Source organism: Armigeres subalbatus, chromosome 2 (genome assembly GCF_024139115.2).
Source record: "Armigeres subalbatus isolate Guangzhou_Male chromosome 2, GZ_Asu_2, whole genome shotgun sequence".
NCBI classification, from domain to species: Eukaryota; Metazoa; Arthropoda; class Insecta; order Diptera; family Culicidae; genus Armigeres; species Armigeres subalbatus.
Window position 1 is genome coordinate 272,088,751 of NC_085140.1, and position 19,685 is coordinate 272,108,435.

Below are 19,685 nucleotides of genomic sequence, written 5' to 3' on the forward strand. Positions count from 1 at the left end.
GGTTAATCGTTACGAGCCTTTTGGATTGGCTCGTATGGGGAAGTGCATTCCAGTTTGATGTGATTTGACTGACCATATATTTGTTCAGTTCCATTTTTACAGAGCAGTCTGAGATCCCGCAGAAGGGCTCAGGGCCAATGAACCTTTCATTAGATCCATTCCTGGCTAGCTCATCAGCAATCTCGTTTCCCTCTAGACCCGTATGTCCTGGGATCCAATATAGGTAGACTCGATTGCGTATGGATAAGTTTTTCAAAGCCAGAATGCATTCCCACACTAGCTTTGAGTTACAAGTGTAGTTATTAAGCGACTTAAGTTGCTTGGCTGTCAGAGAAAATACATATTTTGCAAATCTATACTTTCTCCTCAGGCATAATAACACGCATTCTAATATTGCATATATTTCCGCCTGAAATACTGTGGGCCACTGTCCTAAGTGGACAGAAATTTTTGTTGTAGGGCCATAGATTCCGGATCCTGTCAGATTATTCATTTTCGAACCATCTGTAAAGAAATTTATAGAGCCTGTTGGAACGCTGGGTCCACCTCCTTCCCACTCCTGGCGGGAAGGAATGAACACATCGTAAGGTAAGTCATAATTGTCGGTGTTGAACTTAATCTAGAATTAAAAAAACACCTAAATAAAGAATTAAAAAAAAAGTCATAATTGACTACCGTTTCCATCCAGTCACTACAAATTCCTATTGCGGGATTTATGGCAAATTCATTTAATATGCTGAGGCGACCCGTAAGGTCTCCCGACAGCAGTGTTTTTGTTCTCTTTAACCTTAGAGCACTTTTTTCCGCTTCCAGCTTTATGAATTGATTTAACCGGGGCAGGTGAAGCATTGCGTCTAGGGCCAAAGTGGGTGTACTACGAACTGCACCAGTGATGGCTATGCAAGCGGTGCGTTGGATTTGTTGAGCTTAGCCCTTGCAGCAGCCTCATTAGTTTTAGGCCACCAGACAAGGGAAGCGTAAGTTGTCCTGGGACGGACAATGGTTTTATATATCCACATGATCATACTTGGTTTTAGGCCCCATCTTTTACCAAGGGTTTTGAACAAACCCAAAGTGTATTGAGACCTTTCTGCACAACTGATTGGAGATGAGAGTTCCAATTAAGCTTTGCGTCGAGTATGACACCTAGATATTTTACTTCACTTGAATAAACTAATTGTGTTTGATTCAAAAAGAAGGGTTTCAGTTGTACCTTTCTCCGTTTGGTGAAAGGGATAATGGAAGTTTTTGTAGGATTTATGCCTAGTTGATTCTTTTGACACCAGGAAAAAGTGTGATTTAGGGCAGATTGCATTCTTTCCACGATAACACTTTCGAATTTGCCTCGTACAATAATGACAACGTCATCAGCATATCCAACCACTTCGAAGCCTCTTCTCTCTAAGCTGTCTAGAAGCTCATCCACCACCAGTGACCACAACAAAGGAGAAAGCACTCCGCCTTACGGACACCCCTTGTTGCTTTAACAGTGATGTATGAACCGCTAAGCTCAGAGGAGATTTTCCGATTAGCTAGCATAGCATGTACCCAGGTAACAATGCATGGGTCGAATTTTCTCCTCAACATTGCTGACCCTATAGACGAGTAAGAAGCGTTATCGAATGCGCCCTCAATATCAAGAAATGCTACAAGAGCAATTTCTTTTGCATTAAGTGTTTTTTCGATTTTTGAACTACCGTATGTAGTGCCGAGATCGTAGATTTTCCACTTTGATAAGCGAATTGGTTTTTGACAAAGGCATTGCTTTCATAAATTTGTGATTTATGTACTCGCATAGTACCTTTTCCATAATTTTGAGCATTACAGAGGATAAACTTATCGGCCTGAATGCTTTGGGGTTGGTTTTATCTCTCTTGCCTGCCTTCGGAATGAAGACAGCCCGGATTTGACGCCAATCGTTAGGTATGTGCCCCAAAATCAGACTCGCCTTAAAAATCTCAACCAAGGGTGGAACCAGTGTTTTCTCCTCTTTGTGGATCAACGCTGGAAATATTCCATCCATGCCAGGAGACGTAAATGGCTCGAAAGATCACACAGCCCCCTCAACCCTGGCCCGAGGGATTGCTTCCTTTGCAACCTTTATTGCGTCTTTTTTAGACCCAGAAACCCATGATTGGATCTCTTGTGGATCTGAGACAGCAATTCCAGTGCCTTGGTCGCCGATGCTCGACTTAGGGATTGAATCAGGGAAGTGGATCTTTAACAATTCGCTCAGTGTATCGCTAGGCTCTACAGTGAGCGAACCATCCGTCTTTCGGAGGCTACCCACACCATTGGAGTGGTCTTTTGAAAGAGTTTTTTGGAGTCTGGCCACTACGGGTGTATTCTCTATGCTTTCACACATTAGAATCCACGATTTCCGTTTGGCTGACCTTATTTCTTTGATGTAGTTCGTCAGGGCCTTTCTGTATAGGCTCCAATCGCCGGTTCGCTTAGCACGATTGAACTCCCTACGCGCAGTTTTCCTAAGCTTCTCAAGAGTTTTATTCCACCATGGAACGTCTCTACTCGAACTAGTTGATTTAGTTGGACAGCTCTCTTGGTAGGCGTTAATGATTTTGTTTTTAATGGATTTGGACGCATCTTCCAATTGTGTTATGGACTTGATGTGACTTTCTATGATGTACTCTTCGGATCGTAGGATAGCTGAGTAGGATTCCCAATCAGTTTTCTCAGGATCTTTAAACGTTTTTCCATCGTTAGACCCCTTCCCATTCGAAGATGATGTGTTTATGGTCTGACATTGATATTTCTTCAGAAACATGCCAGTTTTTATTTTATCAGAGATAGACCGACTACATAGAGTCAAGTCCAAAACTTCCTGACGAATGGAGTTTTCAAACGTGGGCTTGTCACCAACATTACAAATGTCAATGTTCTTGGAAGAGAGAAACTGTAACAGGTACTCACCTCTGGTGTTTATATTGGTACTTCCCCATACGGTGTGATGTGCATTTGCGTCGCACCCTATGACGAAGGGGATGTTGTGTCGGTGGCTGTAGGCTACGAGCGCAGCTATTTCTGGAGGAGGGATTTCGTCCACGTCCACGTCGGAAGTATGCCGAGACCACCAAGATCTCTCTACTCCCTCTGGCGGAAGGTACCTCCATCCTGACCGCTACGATGTCCCTTTTTATGAATTCTGAAATTGGAAAGTATTTACAGTTGTTATGTAATAAAATAGCCGCTCTAGGAGAAAGCTGGCTGTCATCATATACCAACTTACATGAGTGTTGTGAAATACCTTGTATTCTGGATTTATTGACCCATGGCTCTTGAATGAGGGCCACGGTTAAATTCTCTTTGGTGAACCTCCGACAGAGCACACCCGTGGCGCTCTCAGCATGGTGGAGGTTCACTTGCAGAACTTTAGTCGCCATTTCCGGGGTTCCTGCTTTTTCCGGACGACGACTGTCCGGCTTTGGATGTTGCGGATCATCAGGATGTCGTTTGGTATTACAGTCTGGGTTTTCTCTCTTCCCTGTAGCAACCAGGCCCGCCAGTTTCGCCTCTGTGGTCAAACTGTCGCTTTTTGCACCCCCTTTGCCCTGTTTAGATACCTTTGGTTTGGTACCACTAGAGCAGGGGGTCGCATGTAAGCTTCGAGCTTTTCCTTTAGAGGCGGACAGACTAGCCTTTATGGTGCTTTTGGGGTGAGATTTACTAACCTCGCCCGCACCGGAGGCTTCCTCAGATTTCTTTTGGGTCGGCCTTCCAGTTAGCCGAACCTCGCCCGAACAGGAGGCCTCCTCAGATTGCTCTTGGGTCGGCCTTCCAGTCGGATTGGCGGTAGCGGCAGTCGGTTGATCTGTAATCTTCCTTAGTTGGATTTCACCAAATCGGTAGTTGAGGGTGTATTTGGACTTCTTCAACTTTTCCATCGACGCACCCTCTACTGTGAAGATCCATTCAACATGAATATCTTTCAGAATGGATCGTTTCACAATACGCCAATTAGTTGTTGTGATGTCATTTTGGCTTTCTATGAGAGCCTTTATTCGGTCGTCATCATAGCTGGAGCTTTGTGGGAAGAATGCTCGGATCATCTCTGGACGTGGAATCGCCACTTCGTCCATTGCCATCAGCTCTGCACCTTCCCAGGGTTTCATGGATGGGGATATTCTCTTTAACCACTCAGCAGTCTCTTGATCCTTACAGATTAGAACCATGTAACCGGACTTGTAGATGAGGTTGTTGAATTTGGGTTTTATTGGCTCGTTTCGCTGTTGAACTACTCTGAGCAGGAGTGCTTCTTGTAGAAGGTCTAGCTGGGCTGTAGTGAGTTGGACGGTGGGAAAGTCTTTGGGTATTATCCCGACCTTCACGCTTTTGGCCATATCACTGTAGCTGATACCAGCTGTTTTCCTCATGGGTGGGTTTTGTTGTCCAGACACGTTTTTCTGAGGCGCGCGGTTTGAGGACTGTTGGGCGCGCTCTCTCGGATCCAGATGGTGCTTCACCCTTTTTGTTTGGGGTCCTCTGTGGCGGATTTGTCTAGGTCGTTTCTCGAGCGTTTTGAGGAAGTGGGCTCGCTCTCCTTATTCAGGATTATGGACAAGGCCTCATTCCGGTCTTTTCCCTTCTCCCGGAGAGTTCTAAGCTGCTTCCTCTGCGAGCGTGTGAGTGTGGGGATTTTCTTTCTCGGAGCACCCTTGGCTTCCGTAGAACCCTTGTTATCTTCGGATCCTTTGCTACTTGCTAAAGATTTTTAAGGGGTGGATGATGATCTTTATACCATCATCTTCGTTATCTTCCATGTCCAACAGGTTGGAGTCGGTCGATGAGGGGGGTTGTAGATCTGGATCAGCTTTGTCGAAACATGTGCTGCTCCGGGAGATAGGCGTTGAGGGGCAGGATATTTCCATCTTCTCCTGCGAACTACTGAGTAGCTGGTCTTCGGTAAGGCCAAGCTGACTCAGAGTATTCTCCACTTCGCTCTCACACGACTGAGAGAGGCAGTCGTCACCTTGAGGGTTGTTTGTAGAATTTGTACTCATTTTTGGTCCCACGAGTAGCTAGGGAAATAAATGTCCGCTGCACCAGTGCCCCGCCGTAGTGCAGTAAGGGCTGCTTACTGGGGTGTTCGCCCTGGTGCACCCCAGGCTCCGTTCGCGGTTGAGCATGTTTAGAACCCCTCAACCATTCAGCCCTCGGCACGGGTCGCATGACACCTTGGCATTGGGGTTTATCCATTTTTGCTTTACACGATGGCCATGAATAACAGCCATCGCAACCTTCCTCCTTTACCAGGGCTTAGGACCTGTAGCTCAAGTTCTCAATAGTTTCACAATCTTTCGGACATGCAACTACAGCGAACCATCATTGCTAGCGGGGTTGCCATAGTTGAATAGCCGCCGTGTGTAAAGTAAATGGGCGCGCTCCAGCGCAATTCAACGGAGGCTGATTGGGATGATCACGATCTGAGTGTTTATGTTGGGATGCATAATATTATCAACAGTTAGTAAGGGAAAGGGACAAAGACCAAGATACTCGTGGTGACTCAAGGTTAGATTGCGTAATTTGGTGATAAACGGGGTTGGGATTTAGGATTGAGGTATTTCAGCTGCTCATCCGGGTATTTGACGTCATGTCTGGTTTGGCGTAGCGTCGTGCTCGGGTTTGGTTCTTCAGGAAGCATCTTCCGGATGGCCAGAGCTTCATGGTGCACGGAACAATAAGACAGAAACAAGAAAAAAAAACTGAGAAAGAAAAAATTGAAGTATTAGACTTTGATGTCAGACGAACAAAGAAAGGCATAGATGGCCTGTATATAAACTACATCACGATCTCCCAAAACACCTCTTAGTTGCCGGAAGGGTTGTTTACCTCGGGCCACAAGGGTATCCAATAGTTGCTCTCTTGAGGCGCCATTTTCCGTGCAATACCAAACTACGTAATCGATGTCATGGTAACCGGCTCCACACCTACATAGATTGCTATCGACCAGGTTAATTCTATAGAGATGTGCGTTTAGTGAATAGTGATTGGACATAAGCCTCGACATCGTGCGAATGAAGCCTCGGAACCTCGCTCGCGCAGAAACTTTAGGAACTATGGAAGATGCCAATTTTGAAGAGTACTCTGACGGACTAATGGGAAAAACTCGATGTTCGAGATTTGTCTATCATAAACTTCACCTTCCTGTGCGCCCACCTTTGCTAGCGAGTCCGCCTTCTCATTGGCAATGGGACGGGACCCATACAAAGGTAATCTTGAATGATCTTTCGACCAAATCACGCATCTGCTCTCTTATGTTTGCAAGAAAGTAAGATGCGTGCTTAACAGGTTTCATCGACCGGAGTGCCTCGATAGAACTAAGACTATCCGAGAAGATGAAATAATGATCTACGGGCTGATCGGATATTACCCCCAAAGCGAAGTTAATTGCTGCCAGCTCAGCAACATAAACCGAACACGGTTCCTGAAGTTTTCGGAAGGTGGTTGAATTTTCATTGAAAACACCTGGGCTGCGAAATGGTGAGTTGACATCCGGGAAGGGGCGCCTAACATAGCTCTGGTCCTCACAAGTTCCAATACTCACGCTTCCACGGGTCTTCCGATGACAATTGACCGCCAGCTAAGGGTTGCGTACTTAGCTGGTAGTGCAGCCTGGGCACTGTTGTCCTTCTGACATCAGCTAGAGTGAGAGGGTGCGTCCTGCGGGGTCTGCCTAGGATGTGGTGGGGTTCGACAGTGGGCTCTGTTGAACTCCTATAAAAAGCTGCATGTGTCCCCAAGCAGGCCCTATCAAAGCGACCGTGTGCCGCTCAAAGCGCACTAGCCTAGTCCTGGTGTTGGGTGGGACTTTAAACAAATTTGACCCGACTGACCGAGCGTCTGTTCACCAAGGAGGTGCGGCTCCAACAGCGTCTGTTCTGGCATCCAGCGGCTGAGTATGAAATGCTATTCCCGGAAGCTATACCTAAGATGGCAGCCCCATCCCGGTGGATAGGGAACCTTGGGCCAACAACCTACTGTTCCCGAAACATCAATTTGTTCGAGAATCCGATAATGAAAGAATACGGACTGATTTTACGGCGACGACTCTTAGCGCGAAACAACGGACACGAATAGGAACATGGAACGTTTTAACCCTAGCCCAGCAGGGTAAATTGGCACAACTTGCCAATGAGGCACGCCGCATGAAGCTTGAGATCCTGGGACTGAGTGAAGTCCGTTGGCCAAACTTTGGAGAACACAGAACGCCGTCGGGACAAGTTCTGCTATACTCTGGTTTACGAGGTGAACACGCTCCCCGGCATCGCGGAGTTGGCATCCTACTAAGCGCTCAGGCACACTCTGCGCTTATGAAGTGGGAACCAATAAGTGAAAGGATAATCGTTGCCAGATTTAGAACACGGGTCCGAAACCTTACTATAATCCAATGTTATGCGCCAACCGATGCTGCCGATCTGCAAGACAAAGAGAACTTCTACAGTCAACTCAATGCCGTCGTAGATAGAATTCCGAAGGGTGATATCAAGATCTGTTTGGGCGACTTCAATGCGAAGATCGGATCCGACAACTCGAACCATGAGCGCATTATGGGACGCCATGGTCTCGGAGAAATGAGCGAAAACGGAGAGCTGTTCGCAGAATTTTGTGGTAATAACGACATGGTGATCGGGGATCGCTCTTCCCTCATCGACCGGTTCACAAGGTCACGTGGGTCTCCCGTGACGGCTTTACAGAAAATCAAATCGACCACATCTGCATCAGCCGAAAATGGAAACGGAGCCTTCTTGATGTACGGAATAAACGTAGTGCTGATATCGCGTCTGATCATCACCTCCTCATCGGCGAAATACGCCTGCGCATTGCGCGGATTCGTCGGCAGGAGGAAAGAGTTGGACGACGATTCAACACACGCCGACTGGAAGATGCCACGGTGAAACGGTCCTTCGTTGAAGAACTGGAGACGCGTGCTGCAGATATTCCGGAAGGTGGCAGCATGGAAGACCAATGGACCGCCATCAAGAATGCCTTCATCACCACCAGCGAGAACAATCTGGGCGAACTACGCACCCAGAGAAAACAATGGATCACCGATGAGACCTGGAGAAAGATAGAGGAGCGAAGAGAAGCCAAAGCCGCGATAGAGCGATCGAAAACAAGAGGAGCCAAAATCTTAGCCCGTCAACGATACGCGGCTCTTGAAAAGGAAGTAAAACGCTCATGTCGACGGGACAAGCGAGCGTGGGCAGACTCTCTGGCCGACGAAGGAGAGAGAGCCGCCGCAACCAGGGACATTCGCCTCCTCTACGATATCTCACGACGCTTAAGCGGGGCGAAGATGAATGCAACGATGCCTGTGAAAGACGCGAATGATCAGTTATTGACCGACCCAACTGACCAGCTGAAACGCTGGTTCGAGCACTTCGAACAACTTTTTCAAGTGCCAGCCAGGCCATCACCACCTCGGCATGACCTGCCTAGGATCCGACGTATAACACGCGTCAATACCGAAGCTCCATCACTGCTAGAGATTCAAACAGCCATCCAAAGCATGAAATCGAATAAAGCCTCAGGGGTCGACCGCATATCAGCCGAGATGCTCAAAGCTGACCCCATGACATCCACTCAACTACTGCATCGTTTATTTCGTAATATCTGGGACACCGCAACTTTCCCGGTCGACTGGATGCAAGGTATCTTAGTGAAGGTGCCCAAAAAGGGTGACCTGACTGTATGCGATAACTGGCGAGGCATTATGTTGCTGTGTACCGTTCTCAAAGTTCTGTGCAAAATTATCCTAGCCCGGATGCAGGAGAAGATCGATGCGACTCTCCGGCGGCAGCAAGCCGGATTCTGTGCCGGAAGATCCTGTGTGGACCATATTGTCACGCTCCGCATAATTCTGGAGCAGGTCAACGAATTCCAAGAGTCCCTTTACTTGGTATTCATTGACTACGAAAAAGCTTTCGACCGTCTCAATCACGAGAATATGTGGGGCGCCCTGAGACGCAAGGGAGTTCCTGAGAAAATCATCGGCCTCATCGAGGCACAGTACGAGGCCTTCTCGTGTAGAGTGCTGCACAATGGGGTCTTGTCCGACCCTATCCGGGTCGTAGCTGGTGTGAGGCAAGGATGTATTCTATCACCGTTACTGTTCCTCATCGTAATCGACGATATTCTGGTAGATGCGATTGACCGTGAACCAAACCGCGGGCTGTTATGGCAGCCTATAACCATGGAGCACCTAAATGACTTCGAATTGGCGGATGATGTTGCACTCCTCGCGCAACGGCGCTCTGATATGCAGAGTAAGCTCAACGACCTTGCCGAGCGCTCCTCTTCGGCAGGTTTAGTCATCAACGTCAACAAAACCAAATCGTTGGATGTAAACACGGTGACTCCTTCCAGTTTCACAGTAGCCGGGCAACCAGTGGAGAATGTTGAAAGCTTCCAATATCTTGGTAGCCAAATGGCGTCAGACGGCGGTACCAAGATCGACATAGGCGCACGGATAAAGAAAGCAAGGGCTGCCTTTGCGAGTTTAAGAAATATCTGGAAAACAGGCAGATAAGTGAACGCACCAAAATACGAATTTTCAACTCTAACGTGAAATCTGTGCTGTTATACGCTAGCGAAACATGGTGTGTATCAGTGGAGAACACTCAACGGCTGCAGGTGTTCATTAACAGATGCCTGCGGTATATAATTCGGGCCTGGTGGCCACACAACTGGATCTCAAACAACGAGCTCCATCGTCGTTGTCACCAGAGGCCGATAGCAACAGAAATTCGGAATCGGAAGTGGGGCTGGGTCGGCCACACTCTACGTAGGGGCGGAAACGAAATCTGTAAACAAGCATTAGACTGGAACCCAGCAGGACATCGCAGCAGAGGCAGACCCAGAGGCTCATGGCGGCGAAGCCTCAATAAAGAAATAAAAGAAGTCGACCGAAATCTAACCTGGCAACAGGTTAAAGCGATAGCCGGGCAACGCTCAGGATGGAGATCTTTCAAGTCGGCCCTTTGCACCACCGGAGGTGTACAGGACCCATAAGTAAGTAAGTAAATTGACATGTCCATATTTTTCGGAAAAAATAGGGGGAATGGAAAGATTTCGAAGATGATCTGGTATTCCTTGAATAGCGTGTTTCATGGACAGATCGTATTCAATGGAGGAACTGTCGTTGATGAAGTTAACTCGAGGTGGATTATAACACGGAAGACAAAGATCTGACGATATGTAGTTGAGGTAGACCCTTAGGAATCTTGACTGACGAATCAGTTCAAGCATATTATCGAAATTTTCTAAGACAAGTGTGTTACTTGTTCCACATTTGATCAGTATTCTAAGTAAGAGCTCCCAGTAACGGTGCTTTAAAGGAGTGACTCCAGCAAGCACCTCCAGGCTCATGTTATGCGTTGAATGCATACAGCCAAGAGCAATACGCAAACAACGATATTGAATTCGTTCCAATTTGATTAGGTGGCACTCAGCTGCTGAGAGGAAGCAGAAAGAGCCATACTTTAAAACAGAGAGAATAGTCGTTTTATATAGTTTGATGAGGTCTTCCGGGTGAGCGCCCCACCAAGTTCCGGAGATAGAACGGAGAAAATGGATCCTTTTTCGGCATTTCTCTAACAAATAATCAATATGGGTTTTCCAGGTACATTTGGAATCAAACCAGACCCCAAGGTATTTAGAAGATAAAGATTGGTTGATGTCATCTTTCAACAGCCTTAGTTTCAGTTGAGCAGGGTACCGCTTCTTAGTAAACACATTAAATTGAGTTTTTGCGGTGAAAACTCGATCCCTAAATGCCTGGCCCAAACAGTCAGATTATCTAGGGTACTTTGCAATGGTCCTTGCAAGACAGCTGCACATGGACCTCTTAGGGAGATCACGGCATCATCTGCAAGTTGTCTAAGCGTGCATTGTCCTTCCAAACAATTGTCAATATATTTAACATAGAATTTGTAAAGCAGGGGACTTAAACATGAACCTTGGAGAAGACCCATGTAGCTATTTCTGGAAGTTGTAAGTGTGCCGAGAGTAAAGTTCATATGTTTTACTGACAACAAATTGTACAAGAAATTATTCAAAATAACGGGTAATCCACTACTGTGCAGATTTTCCGACAGTACTTCTATGGAAACAGAATCAGAAGCGCCCTTAATATCCAAGAAAACTGAAGCCAGCTGTTCCTTGTGCGCATATATGCTATAGGCCAGCTGTATATCTGAAGAGAGCAACGCTAGACAATCATTTGTTCCTTTACCTTTTCGAAAAACGAACTGAGTATTTGACAGTAATGCATTTTGCTCGACCCAATGGTCGAATCTTGAAAGGATCATTTTTTCCAATAATTTTCTCATGCATGATAGCATGGCCATCAGTCGGTAGGAATTGTGATCAGACGCTGGTTTCCCTTGCTTTTGAATAGCTATTACTTTGACCTGTCGCCATTCTGGAGGTCAGATGTCGTACTCCATGAAACAGAAGTACAGGTCCAGTAACCGTCTTTCTGCGATATCTGGGAGATTTTTTAGAAGATTGAATTTGATGTTATCGCATCCCGGGGCAGAGTTATTCGATGAAAGAAGAGACATAGATAGTTCCAGCATTGAGAATGGTCCACCCAATGAACCGGGATCAGTGACTGATTCTCGAAATAGCGGTTCCGCTGGTACGGAATCTGGACAGACCTTTTTTGCGAAATTGAATATCCATCGATTGGAGTATTCATTCTTCACTCTCGTTGGTGGAAATGCGGTTCCAATGTTGTCATTGAGGTTTCTCGTGATAGTCCCTCGACAAAACGTCGCCAGTAGCTACGTTTTTTAGCCTTGAGCAGATTTTTGAGCTTTCGTTCAAGACTCAAATACTCTTCGAAAAGCTCAGACCTTCCGTGTTTACGGAAAGCCTTGAAGGCATCAGATTTCTCAGAATACAACTTAGTACATTCATCATCCCATCCAGGAGTGGCTGGCCTTCTTATGACGGATGTACTTGGAACGCGTCGTTTCTGAGCTTCTAGTGCGCTTTTTTGAATCAACTCGGTAAGGAATCGATATTCATCCAGTGGTGGCAGAATATCAGTTGATTCAATACCAATATTTACCGCCGATGCAAATGTTTGCCAGTCAATGTTCCTCGTGAGGTCGAATGGAACCTGAACTGGCTCTGATCGTTGATAGCCATTTTTGATTGTGGTGCTGGTGACTATCGGCATGTGGTCACTACCATAGGGATCTTGGATTACATTCCACGTACAATCTAATGATAGTGAATTTGAGCATAAAGACAGATCTATTCGACTTTCTTGACCTTGAGGTCCTATTCGAGTTACTTCACCTGTGTTCAAGATATACAAGTTGAAATCGTCGCACAAATCATAGAAAATAGGTGCTCTGTTATCGTCTCTAGTTTCGCCCCATGCAATACCATGCGCATTCATATCGCCCAATATTAAAACTGGGGATGATAGAAGAGAGACTGCGCTCCAAAGACGTCGACGACTAAGCGAGGCATTTGGAGGAATATAAACTGAAGCTATGCAAAGGTCTTTATTCTTTACATTTACTTGGCAAGCGACGATTTCCAAGCCATTTACAATTGGGATGGGAACTCTGTAAAAGGGGTGACATTTTTTGATCCCCAGAAGAACGCCACCATAGTTATCATCCCGATCTTGGCGAATAATATTAAAATCGTGGAAGTTGATTTCATCTTCAGAAGAAAGCCATGTTTCACAGAGTGCAAATATGTCGCAATCGGAATTGCGAATCAAAAACTTGAACACGTCTAATTTATTTTTAAGACTATGACAGTTCCACTGCAGCACAGTGATTGTATCTTGTGTAATAGCCGTATAATCCATCGAAAGATACAATTTCTAGAGGTGAGCCAGCTTAGGGCTGAAAGCCTCTAAAATAAAGACAATAATAATAATAAGATACAATTTCTGCAAGAAGGGGCCATGGAACAGTCAATTGCTTCAGATATGTTTCTACTGTTGGTATAAAGAGGTTAATGATTGCCCTCATTGAATTTGGTATATTGAATAATTTCAAAATACGGTCCACAAGGTCCTTAAAGGATATCAATCCTCGCTTGGACGGAATTCTTCTTCTGGAAAAGCGAGTAACATATTTTTTTTCATTGATAACCCTAGGCTGATGTTTTTTAGAAACATCAGTTTTAGGCAATGGCGGGAAAGTCTTACTACAACCTGGGTCAAAAGGGGCAGTACAGACAGATTGCTTCGGGATTTTAAATAGTCCCCCATTACCATCAGATTTTGGCAAGCCTTTATGGATGATTTTTGTTTTCTTACGGCGCAAGTTTCTTCCTCTTTTCGGGCACGTGTACCTCCGCAGAATCATCCATATCGGCTACGTCAGAGTCCGATTCGTCAATGGAAATGACATCATAAAAGTCACTAACTTGAACGGCAGCTGAAATAGCGGCCGTTGCGTTGGCAGTTGCGGATGTATCTTGTGACTTCACCATTTCTGCATACGACTGCTTTGAGCGCTGTACCAACGAGCGCTTCACTTTTGGGTGCGCTTTTTGTACACCAGGCATTCTTGCAAACCATGGGGAGGATCCAAGCCACAATAAGCACACTTTGTTACTTGTTGTTGGCAGGTCTCCTCCGATGTCTTTCAAAACATTTGCCACAACAGGGTTTATTGTCGCAAAACTCGGCAGTATGCCCCAACTGTTTGCAGCTGGTACAATTAAAAACTCTGGGTACAAAAGACGCACCGGAAACAACATATTTTCAATATCTACATATTTTGGGAGTATCGAACCGGCGAACGTCACCCGAAGTGAGCTTGACTTTGAATACACTTTTTTGCCATCTACCGTGGAAGCTGAATGCAACTTCGTGCAATCCAGAGTATCCACGGTAGACTTTATTGCATTCTTCAAGCGGCCTTTTCCCGCAAGTACATCCTTGCAAGTTAGGCTCGCTGCGTTTATCACGCCTTCAATCTCGACCTCCCGCGAGGGCACATAAACCAAATATTCTACATTATACAGTTGGTCTTTCGCAATAGCATTTGCATCCTGATATGTAGGTGCGGTTACACGTAGTTTGTTCCGATTGATCTGATGAAAATCAGTTTTCGGAAAACGACCCAAGTAACCATGAAGCTATATATGCTTGCAAATAATACAGCCATACTTAAAGTGGAAAAAGGCCCTTTTACGACAGAAATAATGCCTTATTTTTTTGACATGTTGAAATAAAACATATGTAATGCATCGCTGCATTCATAACGCTGAACTAGTGTATCGTTGCTTGACAGGCGATGAATAAATGCATCTTTACATCGGTAAAACTGATCTAATGCAATTAGCATTTAATATACTGATCTGTGATTGATTACATGCATGAATTAATGCTTGGTGGTTACTTGGGGAAGGTCGTGTGATATGTGCCATCACAAATATTGCCCTCCGCTCGCTTTCAAATTGACTTCTATAAAAACATTCTTCATGCCTGCCGTATCCTAACGGAACTATCAATCCTATACTTTCGCCTCTAATTCTATCATGAACATGTACGGCCAAGTTTGGAAGATGATATTAGCATTTCCATATCATTGTAAATCGTTTAACTTCACGTAGAAGTAACACACACGAAATCATTAATTTAGAATATCAAGTCTATTTGTCCCATTGCTTAATTTCTACGCATAATTGTCTCGCGATGATTAAATTCATCATTATGGCGGATTCTGTTATTTTATGAAGCAACACACATTTAAACAGCATTTTCTGTTTAGATCTTGCAATCTTAGCCTGTTGCACTGGTTTAATTCCTGGTTCCTTCCTTCTTCTTCCTTGTTTCTTCTTCCTTCTTCCTTCTTCTTTCTTCCTTCTTCTTTCTTCCTTCTCCCTTCTTTCTTCTTCCTTCTTCATTCTTCCTTCTTCAATCTTCCATTTTCCGTCTTCAATCTTCCTTTTTCACTCTTCCATCTTCCATCTTCCTTCTTCCCTCTTCCCTCTTCCCTCTTCCTTCTCCCTTCTTCCTTCTTCCCTCTTCCTTCTTCCTTCTTCCTTCTTCTTTCTTCCTTCTTGCTTCTTCCTTCTTCCTTCTTCCTTCTTCCTTCTTCCTTCTTCCTTCTTCCTTTTTCCTTCTTCCTTTTTCCTTCTTCCTTTTTCCATCTTCCTTCTTCCTTCTTCCTTCTTCCTTCTTCCTTCTTCCTTCTTCGTTCTTCGTTCTTCCTTCTTTCTTCTTTCTTCTTCCTTTTTCCTTCTTCCTTCTTTTTTCTTCCTTCTTCCTTCTTCCTTCTCACTTTTTCCTTCTTCCTTCTTCCTTCTTCCTTCTTTCTTTTTCTTCTTCTTTCTTTTTCTTCTTCTTTCTTCCTTCTTCTTCTTCCTTCTTCTTTCTTCCTTCGTCCTTCTTTCTTCTTCCTTGTCACTTTTTCCTTCTTACTTCTTTTTTCTTCTTTCTTCCTTCTTCTTTCTTCTTTCTTCCTTCTTCTTTCTTCTTTCTTCCTTCTCCCTTCTTCCTTCTTCTTTCTTCTTTCATCCTTCTTTCTTCTCCCTTCTTCCTTCTTACTTCTTCTTTCTTCTTTCTTCCTTCTTCTTTCTTCATTCTCCCTTCTTCCTTCTTCCTACTTCCTTTTTCCTTCTTCTTTCTTCCTTCTTCTTCCTTCCTTCTTCCTTCTTCCTTTTTCTTCTTTCTTCTTCTGTTTTCTTCCATCTTTCTCCCGTCTTCCTTCTGTCTTTTTTCTTCTTCCTTCTTCCTTCTGCCTTCTTCCTTCTACCTTCTTTCTTCCTCCTTCTTCCTTATTCCTTATTCCTTATTCTTTCTTCCTTCTTCCTTCTTTCTTCTTCATTCTTCATTCTTCAATCTTCCTTTTTCCTTCTTCCTTCTTCATTCTTTCTTCTTCCTTCTTCCTTATTCCTTCTTCCTTTTTTCTTCTTCCTTTTTCCATCTTCCTTCTTGCTTCTTCCTTCTTCCTTCTTCCTTCTTCCTTCTTCCATCTTCCTTCTTCCTTTTTCCTTTTTCCTTATTCCTTCTTCCTTCTTCCATCTTCCATCTTCCTTCTTCCTTCTTCCTTCTTCCTTCTTCCTTCTTCCTTCTTCCTTCTTCCTTCTTCCTTCTTCCTTCTTCCTTCTTCCTTTTTCTTCCTTCTTCCTTCTTCCTTCTTCCTTCTTCCTTCTTCCTTCTTCCTTCTTCCTTCTTCCTTCTTCCTTCTTCCTTCTTCCTTCTTCCTTCTTCCTTCTTCCTTCTTCCTGCTTCCTTCTTCCTCCTTCCTGCTTCCTTCTTTCTTCTTCCTTCTTCCTTCTTCCTTCTTCCTTTTTCCTTCTTCCTTCTTCCTTCTTCCTTCTTCCTTCTCCCTTCTTCGTTCTTCCTTCTTTCTTCTTTCTTCTTCCTTCTCCCTTTTTCTTTTTCCATCTTCCTTCTTCCTTCTTCCATCTTCCTTCTTCCATCTTCCATCTTCCATCTTCCATCTTCCATCTTCCTTCTTCCTTCTTCCTTCTTCTTTCTTCCTTCTTCCTTTTTTCTTCTTCCTTCTTCCTTCTTTCTTCTTCATTCTTCTTTCTTCAATCTTCCTTTTTCCTTCTTCCTTCTTCCTTCTCACTTTTTCCTACTTACTTCTTCTTTCTTCTTTCTTCTTTCTTCTTTCTTCTTTCTTCTTTCTTCTTTCTTCTTTCTTCTTTCTTCCTTCTTCTTTCTTCTAAAAAACTATTTACATTTAGGAAAATTCTATATATCGGAACATCTTGAGTAGTCTAAAATAATGAATTCAAATATTTCCCCACCTAGCGGCCAAGCTCTAAACTAATCAATGCCTCATTTCAAAGCATACGCCTTCCTGCATAACCTTTTTGAAAAGGTGCAGTTCAAAATGGGTAGGATTTTCAGATATAAGTAAAATAAGCATAAATATTACTGTTTTTGTACCTTTTTTCACCCAGCAACCAAACCCCCCTCCCCACCCGCAATTTATACGCCCACCTAAAGTCAATCTTTGAATACGACCTGAAAGATTATTAAATTATCTTTCGAAACAACTCCAAAAATCCAAAATTGACCAAACAATAAAAAAGTTATAGCAAGTTCAATTTGGGAACAAGTTGACCCCAGAGCACAGACAACGTAAGTTTTTAGAAAAAAAAAAAAGTACACTGTGGCGCATATTTTCAAGATTTTTCAAGCGAATTTGCACCCATGGGGCGGCGAGTTTTACCAAACTACCAAAAATTAGGAGAATCGGTTGAAAACTAAAAAAATGGCAGCCACTCAAAGTGGCATGGGGTCATATTGACCCCAGAGCACAGACAAAAGGTTAAATTGGCACGAAACTGCTGATTTATGCTATAATGGGGATTGTGAGTAGTGACAAGTGAGATGCTAGATAAAAGTAGTGAGCATAGATAAATGAGAAGTGAAAAGTGAAACGTTAGAAGTGGGAAGTGGAAAGGAAGAAATGAGAAGTAAACAGTGACAATTGAGGAGCAGAGAAGTAAGAAGTGAGATGTAAATAAGAAGTGAAAAGGAAGAAAGAAGAAAGGAGAAAACATTTATAGTAATAAAGAAAAAGAACAGAAGAGGAAACAAGAACAAAGAGAAAAAGAAGAAGGAAAAAAGAAGGAAGAAGGGATAAGGAAGAAAGAAAAAAGGAAAATAGATAAAGGAAGGAAGGAAAAAGAAGGAGAGAATACACAATGAAGCAAAACAAAAGAAAGAAAGAGGAAGCAAGTAACAGTAAAAGGAAAGAAAGATGAAAGAAATGAGGAACAAAGAAGAGAAAAATAAGGAAGAAAGAAGGAAGAAAAAGAAATAAAGAAGAAAGATGAAAGAAATAAGAAACAAAGAGAGAAATAAGAAAGAAAGAAGAAAAAAGAAGTAAGAAAGAAGGTTGAAAGAATGAAAAGAGGAAGAAGGAATAAAGAAGTTAGAAAGGAAAATTAAAGAAGGAAGAAAGAAGAATAGAAAGAAGAAAGAAAAAAATAAAGTAGGAAGAAAAATAGGAAACAAGAAGGAAGAAGAAAGAAAGAAGGAGGAAAGAAGAAAGAAAGGAAGAAGGAAGCGAGAAGAAATAAAGATGAAAGAAGGAAAAAGAAGAAAGAAAGTAGGAAGAAAGAAGGAAAAAAGTAGAAAAAACGAGAAAGAAAGAAGGTGAAAAGAAGGACTAAAGACGGAAGAAAGAAAAAGAAAAACGAAAGAAAGGAAGAAGGAGGAAAGAATAAAGAAAGAAGGAACGAAGGAAGAAAAAAGAAAGAAGGAAAAAAGAAAAGAGGAAAAAAGAAAGAAGAAAAACGGAAGAATAGAAGAAGAAAGGATGAAAGGAAGAAAAACGAAAAAAGGAAGAGAGAAGTAAAAAGAAAAAGTAAAGAAGGAAGAAAAAAGAAAAAAAAAAAAGATGAAAAACAGGAAAAAAAGGGGAAAGAGAGAAAGAAGAAAGAAAGAAGAAAGCAAGTAGGAAGAAAGAAGGAAAAAATAAGGAACAAAAAAATGTGGAAAGAAGGAAGAAAGATGAAGGAAAGAAGGAAGAAAAAAAGAAAAAAGAAAGAAGTTGGAAATAAAGAAGATGAAATATGGTAGGAAGAAGGAAGAAAGAAGTAAGGAGGAAAAATAATTGAAAGACGGAAGCATATGAAGTAAGAAGGAGAAAGGAAGAAGGAAGAGAATATAAGGAAAAAGGAAGAAGATATAAGAAAGAAGGAAGAAAAAAGAAAGACCTTTTGTCCTTTCGACCTTTTGTCCTTCGACCTTTTGACGCAGTTTTTTGTTTTGACCTTTTGTCCCTTCGACCTTTTGACCCTTCGACCTTTTGTCCTTTCGACCTTTTGACCTTCGACCTTTTATCCTTCGATCTTTTGACCTTCGACTTTTTGTCCTACAACCATGGTACAGAACACCAATCCGGTTGGTTTTCCAAGAAGTCAAAACCATTACTTAATATTTTTTGGGACTGTGGGGTAAAAGTACGCAGGAACCGGTGGAGCAAGAGTACGCAAATGAATCCTCAACACGGATAACTTTGTAAACTCATTTATGAGTAAAAATATAACCATTTTTGGATCTTGTTTTGAGCTGTCAGAAAATGGGGAAATTTTGACAACTTCACGTAAAAAAATTTAATGTTGTTTTTTATTAATATTTCTAATACTTTTTTGCCAAAGCAAGCGCTTAATGACATGTATAAGAAAAAACTTATACATCGCATTAGTCACATACATTCGGAAACTTATACTTTTTATTAACTTATGAATGTTATTAGCTTTTTGATATGGGATCATTCATTAGGTGGCATAATGAAGAGTATAAGTATTTTCGAATGGTTTTTTGCCATAACATATAAGGTTATTTTTTTACGTGTTGAAATGGGGGAAAAAATACTCATTTTGAGAAAGTTGACCAACTTCTAAAACGTTTAATTTGAAACTCATAAATGGGTGAAAAAAGTGTTATGAGATTTTGTTTGGAAATTTAGTTGCCAGTTGCGTGCTCCGGCGTTGCCGAAATTCATTGAATTATTGTGATCTGTTTTAAGCGGGAATACTAGAAGCACTTAAACGTAAGTAACTGAAATCAATTCAAATTGAATGAAAATAACTTACAGTTAATTTCATTATTAAATAGGATCGTAATCACCTATGGAAGCGCCTCTTCAACAAGACCACAATGAGGGTTTATTTGGATTGTAAAAATATCATTATTCAAGGACTTGTTAAATGTA